Source organism: Marmota marmota, unplaced genomic scaffold, assembly GCF_001458135.2.
Source record: "Marmota marmota marmota unplaced genomic scaffold, marMar, whole genome shotgun sequence".
Lineage (NCBI taxonomy): Eukaryota > Metazoa > Chordata > Mammalia > Rodentia > Sciuridae > Marmota > Marmota marmota.
In genome coordinates, this window is record NW_026000137.1 from 7,475,267 (window position 1) to 7,482,648 (window position 7,382).

The window sequence follows — 7,382 nt, forward strand, 5'->3', positions numbered from 1 at the left end:
CGGCGGGAGTAGGCGGCGCCCGCCCTCCTGGCCCCCGGGTGTGCAGCGGGCGCACTGTGTCCACTTGTCTCGCTCCTGGCTCCTCCCTGCGTCCAAGCCCTGCTTCCCGCCTCCCTGCCAGCCTGCCTCGTCCAGCAGCCCCCTCCCAGAAGAGAACAGTCAGCTGGGCAGGTCAGACACCAGGTTTCCGGCTGGACCCCGTGTCCTCCTCCTCCTTGGCTTCGCAGGACAGGACTGGACGGGAGCGAACGAGGCTGCACCGGGGGTGGGTGGAGCTCTGCAGCTCGGGCCCCTCTGGGCAGGCTGCCTTCCCTCTCTGGGCCTCGTCAGTAGAGTCAGAGGCTCGGGCCACTGCTCTTCCCTCCCCCGAGCCACGGGGGTCCCAGAAAAACAGTATTTTCCTGGAACCCTCTGCTGAGCTGGAGGTGCCATGTACCAAGCCAGAGAACACGATTCCAGGTTTCCTGTGGGTGGACTGATCTGCAGGACCAATATTTATGACTTGATTCTCCAGACAGAAGAGATTCCAGTTTCTGAGTGTTGGCAGAGTGTTAGTCCAGGAATAAGGTGTGTGTCGGGGGGGAACCTTGACTTATTCCAGAATCAGCCAGGGGACAGTGCTGAAGTGGGTCATCGTGACTCCCAGCTCTTTTTCTTTTCTGCAGCCCCAGGGCCCTTGCTGCAGGAGTGTTGTCCCCAGCAGGAGCCACCACCCATCCTTCACAGGTTCCTAATCTGGGTGTTCTGTTGAAACTTACCTTCCTGAGTCTTACTTTCTAGTGGTTGAGCCTCGTTTAGGAAGTTTGCTGAAGCAGTTATTACTGAAATCCAAAGACCCCAGAATGATCTAGATGGTAGAATCTGGGTGCTCGTCAGTTGGGCTGGATCATGTCCAGGGCGAGGCCCATGCTGGCTGGCCTCACAGCAAGGGGAAGAGGCTCACGCTCACCCTGGGCCATGTGAGGCTGCAGAGAGGCAGCAGGTGCCGCCTGGCCGGAAAGCAGTCTCTCCAGGACTCGGTCCGCTGGCCCTGACATGGGCTTTTGCCCGCCGACTGTGGGAGATGATGTGTGGTGCTCTACACAGGAGCCATGCTCCTGTCACCACAGTGAAGTGCCCGAGGCAGCAAGGTTACCAGGAGAGAAGCTCTATTTTGGCCCTTGGTTCTGGAGGCTCAAGGGACTGGGCGGCCTCATTGGTTGGGACCCGTGGAGAGGTGGCAGACCACAGAGGTGTGTGTGGAGTGAGAGCTCACGCTTCCAGCCAGGGAGCAGAGGCCCGAGTCCCCTGGTCCCCGCAAGGGCAGCCCTGTGCCCTGAGGTGCCCCACCAGACCCAGGCCTAAGGGCTCCCCAGAGCCCCACGTGGGGACCACACTGTGACCCAGGGCCTTTGGAGGCCCTCATCCAAGCCACAGCATGGCCCAAACCACCCGAGACAGCTGCAGAAATGTAAGACTGCACTTCCTGCACTGCGCTGCGGAGAACAGCGTGGGGTCGGGATGCTCCCGTGACAGTGGCGGGCAGAGGAGGACTGTGGTGCCCAGCAAGTGTCAGTCCAGCCGAGGGCGTGCGCTCTCTGACAGGTTTCACCTGGGCCCCTCCAAAGCCCCAGAGTGTCCACTTGTCCTCCTAGAGTGAGTCGCTGCGCTCTTTATGGCAGCCCCGGCACGGCCAGGTTTCAGAGGTGTGGTCACGAGGACGCTCCCCTGGCGAAGGCTGCTCTCGACTCAGGGCTAGTGCTGCCCACCACAGTGGCACCTGGCGGCAGGACCTGCTGCTTCCTGTCCATACTGGTGCTCTGGGTCTTCACCACAGGCAGCTCTCATTATGTGACTCATGGGGAGGGCTTTGTCGAAGGAACTGCCCACTTGAGAGTCATCTTAAAATCCCCAAGATCCACAGCCTGTGTTTCCTGACACGGACACAGGAGGGTTCAGAAGAAGTCTGGCCTCCCCAACTCCTCTTTGTGCTCCTTTGGGTCTTCCCAGCAGCCTGCACAGACATCCTGGACCTAGTCATTCCTGCCTGCCACTCAGTACACCACCACCGGCCACTCTCCGACTTCAGGAAAAGTGGGCGGAGCTGAGGGTGCTGGTCACTCGGGCTTCCTGGGACATGACCTCGAACTTCTCCCACACTCAGTGCCCCCTAAAACGTGAGTGAACAGGTGGGCTTTGCTGGCGGCAGGTGGAGAGTCCTGCTGGGCCGCGGCACTTTCCTCCCCTCCCCTGGGGCTGCACGCAGCGCCCCACCCCACGCCTGCGTCACCTGCAACCAGCCCCAGGTTTCTCCAGTTTTAATGCAGAACATGGAGCTCTGCTCTTTCCTCTGCGGCCCCCACGGGCACACTGAGGACGCAGGACTCCCCCTGGTTAGAATTCAATGGGTGGGTTCTTGTCAGATGCTGTCACTTGTCTGGTGTGATCTAAGTTGTTAGGCTGCACGTTATTCTCCAAAAGTTGACTTTAATAAGTAATACGGAGATGTTTTGGTCGTGATAGATTCTCTCCCAGCCCTCAGATACCTCCTGTGGTCGAGAGGAAGGACTATTGTTCAGTCAGCTTTTTCACTGCGGTGACTAAAATACCCTTCTAGAACAACTGTAGAGGAGAAAAGTCTATCTGGGGGCGGATGGTTTCAGAGGTCTCAGTACTTAGTCATCCCGTTCCTTGGGGGTGGGGCTGAGGCTGAACCTCATGGTGGAAGAGTGTGGAGGAGGGAAACAGCTCATAGGAAGATCAGGAAGCAGAGAGACTCCACTGGCCAAAAACAAATATGCCCCCAGGCCACGCCCCCAGGCCCCTCTTCCTCCAGCCACACTCCACCCCCCTCCAGCCACCACTCAGTTAATCCCATCAGGGATCAACTCACTGACTGGGTAAGGCTTCTCAACTCAATCATTTCTCCTCTGAACCCTCTCGCACGCACTGTCTCACCTGTGAGCTTTGGGGGGCATTTCACATCCAGACCATGAACTATCTTTTTTGCAGGTCTATGAGTCAGCAGACTGTCCTGGGCTGTGTGTGGCCACCACTCCAGGCAGTGACAGCAGGTGCCTGGCCACACGTGCAGCTTGTGGAGTACAAGGCTGAGCAGGGGCTGGGCCAGGAAGCAGCTGAAGGACCTCAGGCAGCTCCTCTCCTGCCACACAGAATCCTCTTAAGTCTGGCTGACCCTAGGAGCTTCCTGTGGCACTATTCCTGCAAGCAGGTGTGCAAATGGGTGTGCGTGTGGAGATCATGCGGGATGGTGGTGTTTGCTTCTTAACTAGAAATTGCCACATGGAAATATCCTACATTTCATGATAGGTGGAATTCATGGTTAGACTCCACACTGAAAAAGAACAAAGCTAAACTCATTTGAGTGTCTTTCTTCAGTGTACTTGAAAAATTTTAAAGGCTGAGAAGGAGGAAGTTCTCTGAGTTGAAAACAATAACACTTTCGCTGAACGGAAAACTCTGGCTGAGTCACAAAACACAGGCACTGCCGACATACATTCCACGTCCTGAGATTGTGCTCCATCAACAAAGCTGTGGACATCATGTGTTTAAAAGGAATGCCCACTGACATCCAGGGGGCTCAGACTTCCGCACCTTGGGGGTGGGGGGACCTCAGGAGGGGGAGCGGTCACCAGTTCCAGCAGGGAGCTCCTCCTTCAGAACTGGGTCTCCAAGCCCCAGGAGAAGTAGAGTCAGGGTGACAAGGAGAGGAGAAGACCAGCAGGAGTCGTCTGTATTGAACCGCGAGGTCTGAAGCGCAGTGGAAGCTCAGCTTCCCACAGATTCGAGTTGGAAAACTGCAGGGAAGGCAGCGGTTTTCCTGCTGATTGAAGTTGGCCGAGGTGAGCCAGCACAGCCCTGCAGGCCGCCTCCTCCGCGGGCGCTAACTGGCCTGTCAACCCCTCCTGCCCCGCCAGCCCCTGTTCTCACCCCACACATCCCAGTGCCTGCAGGTCTCTCCAAGTATCTCCAGGTGCTGATGCAGAGCAGGCCCATCCCTGGTGTCTCCAGGGACAGAGTGTTTCTGAACTGGGTTCTCATGAAGGTCGAACTCGCTTTGAGTTTTCAAGATGACCCATTCACAGGTGGATTCTGTGCACCAGCTGTACAGACACTTACCTCCCGAGCATCGGGGACCTGAAAAAGGCCCAGGGCTCACCTCGAGAGCGTCTGTTTTCCTGGCCCTTCTGCTTTTCGAAGCGTTTGGGTTCTTGTAAGGGTTATAAGCTCACAGGGCTTGTGGACGCTTCCTGGAGGCCTCAGCCCAGGGAGGACATCACTAGATCTTGCTGGGCCTCTCGGGAGGCTCCTGGTTGGCTCTGGACCTCTGGCTGCTCGTACTCCAGGGGAAAGACTCGGGGCTCTGCCCTGGCTGTCAGCCCAGCCTGGCAGAGGCCGGGATCGAACTCCGTGCCCGTCCTCCCACTCTGCTTCCCACCCACTCCCCTGCTGACCTGTTAACCTGGCCTCCCAGCCCACCCCTGAGGACAAGGGTCCTTTCCACTGATGCCCCAGGGCCACTGTGCTGGGCTCTCCTCCACTGCTCCCTTCTCATTCTGGATGGTGTGCTCTGGCCCGTCCACCTGTGTGTCTTCGCACTGTGCGCCTAGGGCCTCGTGGTGCTGTCTTCTCACCACGTCGGTCTTCCTAAACCTGTACATCCACACTTCTGGTGCCCTCGGGCCCGCCCCAAACCCCTTGCACCTTGGGCCCACCTCACACTCCTCGAGCCCTGCTGCCCCCTGCCCCCCCCCCGCCCCTGTGCACCACGTGCCTTGGGCCTACCCATGGCCCACCCTGCACCCCTCGTGGACCTCCGGCGGCCCAGGTGCACAGTGGGAAAGGAAAAGGAAGCTGGCTGAAGCGGATTGCCCTGTTGGGAAGCGATGGTGTCCCGTAGGCCCTCGTGAACAGGCCGGCCTTCCTGCACACCCCTAGCCACATTCCGCTTCTTCCCAGGGGGAAAGCACACCGAGTGTCACAGTGGCTGCGTGGGTGCCCTTCACCACTTCTCCCTTGGAGCCACTTCCTTCCACCCCTCCACGGTGCTCCCCAGGGTCGGGGGTCAGGGTTCAGAGCAGATTATAAGTGGAGCTTTCCTCCCACCTTCTCTGCCGCCAAGCTGCCCACAAGGAGCTCCCTTCTTGAGGAAGAGCCTTCTTTGTACTGATGGGTCTTTCCATCTGAGGATTGACAGAAAGCCAGAGAGGAACGCAAACACAGCTCAGGTCATCACGACCTTCCCCTTGGGGACATGGCACTCCCGCTCAGGCAGGAGGCTCCCCTGGGGAGCGATCCTCGATACCGGGGTACAACCACTCCCATGAGCCATGGTCCACTACCTGGATCCCCGTCCTGGTCCTTTACTGGTTCAAATGGCTATTGCAGGGAACTGAGGCTGTCACTCTCGGTCCTGGGTGACCTGGGTTCAGAGCAACCAGGTCTACGGATGTGTCCACACCTTCTCAGCCAGAAGAGCCCAGACGCTCTGGTTGCTTCCAGGCGCCTCCATAGTCACGCCCACCACTCCTCAGGGAGCCGGGTCTTCCCGGGCCCTGAACACCGTGATTGTTGACCCTTCTCCTTGCTTGGTCCATGCACTTCTGCAGGTGTGGATCCTGTCCCTCTTTCAAGGTGAAAATCAAATGCTTCCTCTGGTTAAGCCTCCAGATCACTCCGGGACTCCACCTGTTTCCTGCGGGTTTTGTTGTTGTTGTTTGTTTTATGCTAAACAACTTTATTTTCTTTTGGTTTAAGGCTTAGGAGGGGCTCCATGGTGGTGAAAAAGCTGCCCAGGGGTTAGAGGGAGAGGCTCAGGCCCAACCCCAAGGCCGGGAGATGCAGAGGAGCCATCAAAGGCCACGCACTCCAGGGCCTCTAGTTGCTCTTGAGGTCGAGCCTTTCAAGATCGCCCAGGCCAGCCTGGGCCCCGACGGCAGAGGTCAGTCATGTGGTCGCCCCTCTTTTGATGAGCTTCACCTCCTCGTCAAGGATGTGGCTCTCCAGAAAGTCACAGAGATGTGGGTCTGTGTGGGTGGAACCCAAGGCATGAAGATCCAGAAGGGCTTGGTTCTCCAGGGCCAAGGCAGCGTCCATGGCGTCCAGGGTGTCTCCTCCTCCTCTGAGAAGGCTTCAGCATGTTCTGGAAGAGGGTGTGGCCGCCGCTCTGGTTTTGCCTCATCGGGAGACACTCAGAGGCCTCGCGCTTTCCCTCGGCCCGGGCCCTCCAGAGCCACAGGGTCCAGTGGAAACAGTAGCCCAGAGAGAGGCAGGTGCAGGAGGAGTGCAGATGCCAACTGACAGGCCGATGATGGCGACCTCCACCTTGGTGGAGTGATTTTTATGAATCCGGGAGTTCAAGGTTGGTCATCCCAAAGTAGCTACCCCCAAACCGGTGTTGGCTGGTCCTGGAAGCAGGGGATAGGCAAGATGGCCCCAGAGACTGCACATGGACATCAGAGTGGAAGCTGGAAGGAGAGGGGGTCCCCTAGTCTGTCCACCCCAATACCGTTGAAGAAGACAGATCTAGGCGCCGTGGTTCCTGTTGGCTTGGTGGACGTACAGTTCATATGTCCATCAGCACTCGCCCAGTGCCACCTTACATCAGGTACCCTGTGATTAATGCCCTTTCACTAGATAAACTCTTTAGGGGCGTTTTAGCCACAAGTAAAGGAAAAAAAAAATAGAGGCTTTATTTCCCATAAATTCCATTGGTTTTTCAATGGAGCCAGTCCCTCCTGCTTTGTCACAGTGCCACATGGGGCATCCACCAACAAGGTCTTCATGGTCCAAGGTGGGTTCAGCCATTACATCTCAATTCCAGGCTGCAACATGGACAAAGAAACAGAGAAATACTCTTCCCTTTAGGGCCACTGCCTGGAACTTACACCTACCTTCCCTTAACCAGACCTCATGTAGTCACTCATAGTTACAGAAGGGGTCTCAAAAATCAGGCTGATTCCAGCTGGCCATAGCTGTGGGTCTGTGTGGATGGAATCCAAGGCATGAAGATCCAGAAGGGCTTGGTTCTGGCTCTTCTCCGGGGCCAGTCCTGTTGCTGAAAATGAAGTGGTGAATGAATTCTGGCCATCTCTGTTACAAAGGGCAAGGTCCATTCTTCAAGTTTATTGTTTCACCATTTCAGTGTGAGCCCACTGTGGGGGGAACCCAGGGGCCCTTTCCTATGGAGCGGTCGGCTGGCTCCTGAGAGCAAAGACTGAAATATGGAAGGGAACGGAGGGTCTACGGGGAACAGGAGGGTCTGACCAGCCAGGATTCACCTGGCACACACCCATCACGACTCTGAGGTGGAGCCGCCCGGCCCCCAGGCCCCCAGCCCAGGAGGAGCTCAGCTTGCTGTCTACCAAGACAGTGTAGGTTCT

At 57.3% G+C, this 7,382-nt stretch overlaps 1 long non-coding RNA gene across 1 annotated transcript; it reads left to right on the plus strand.

Moving 5' to 3' along the window:
- The first annotated feature begins 1,589 nt into the window (after positions 1-1,589).
- On the plus strand, positions 1,590-7,102 carry LOC125611229. The gene is made up of 2 exons (XR_007341368.1): positions 1,590-2,156; positions 2,992-7,102. It is a non-coding gene; the product is annotated as an uncharacterized LOC125611229 (long non-coding RNA).
- Positions 7,103-7,382: the final 280 nt, after the last annotated feature.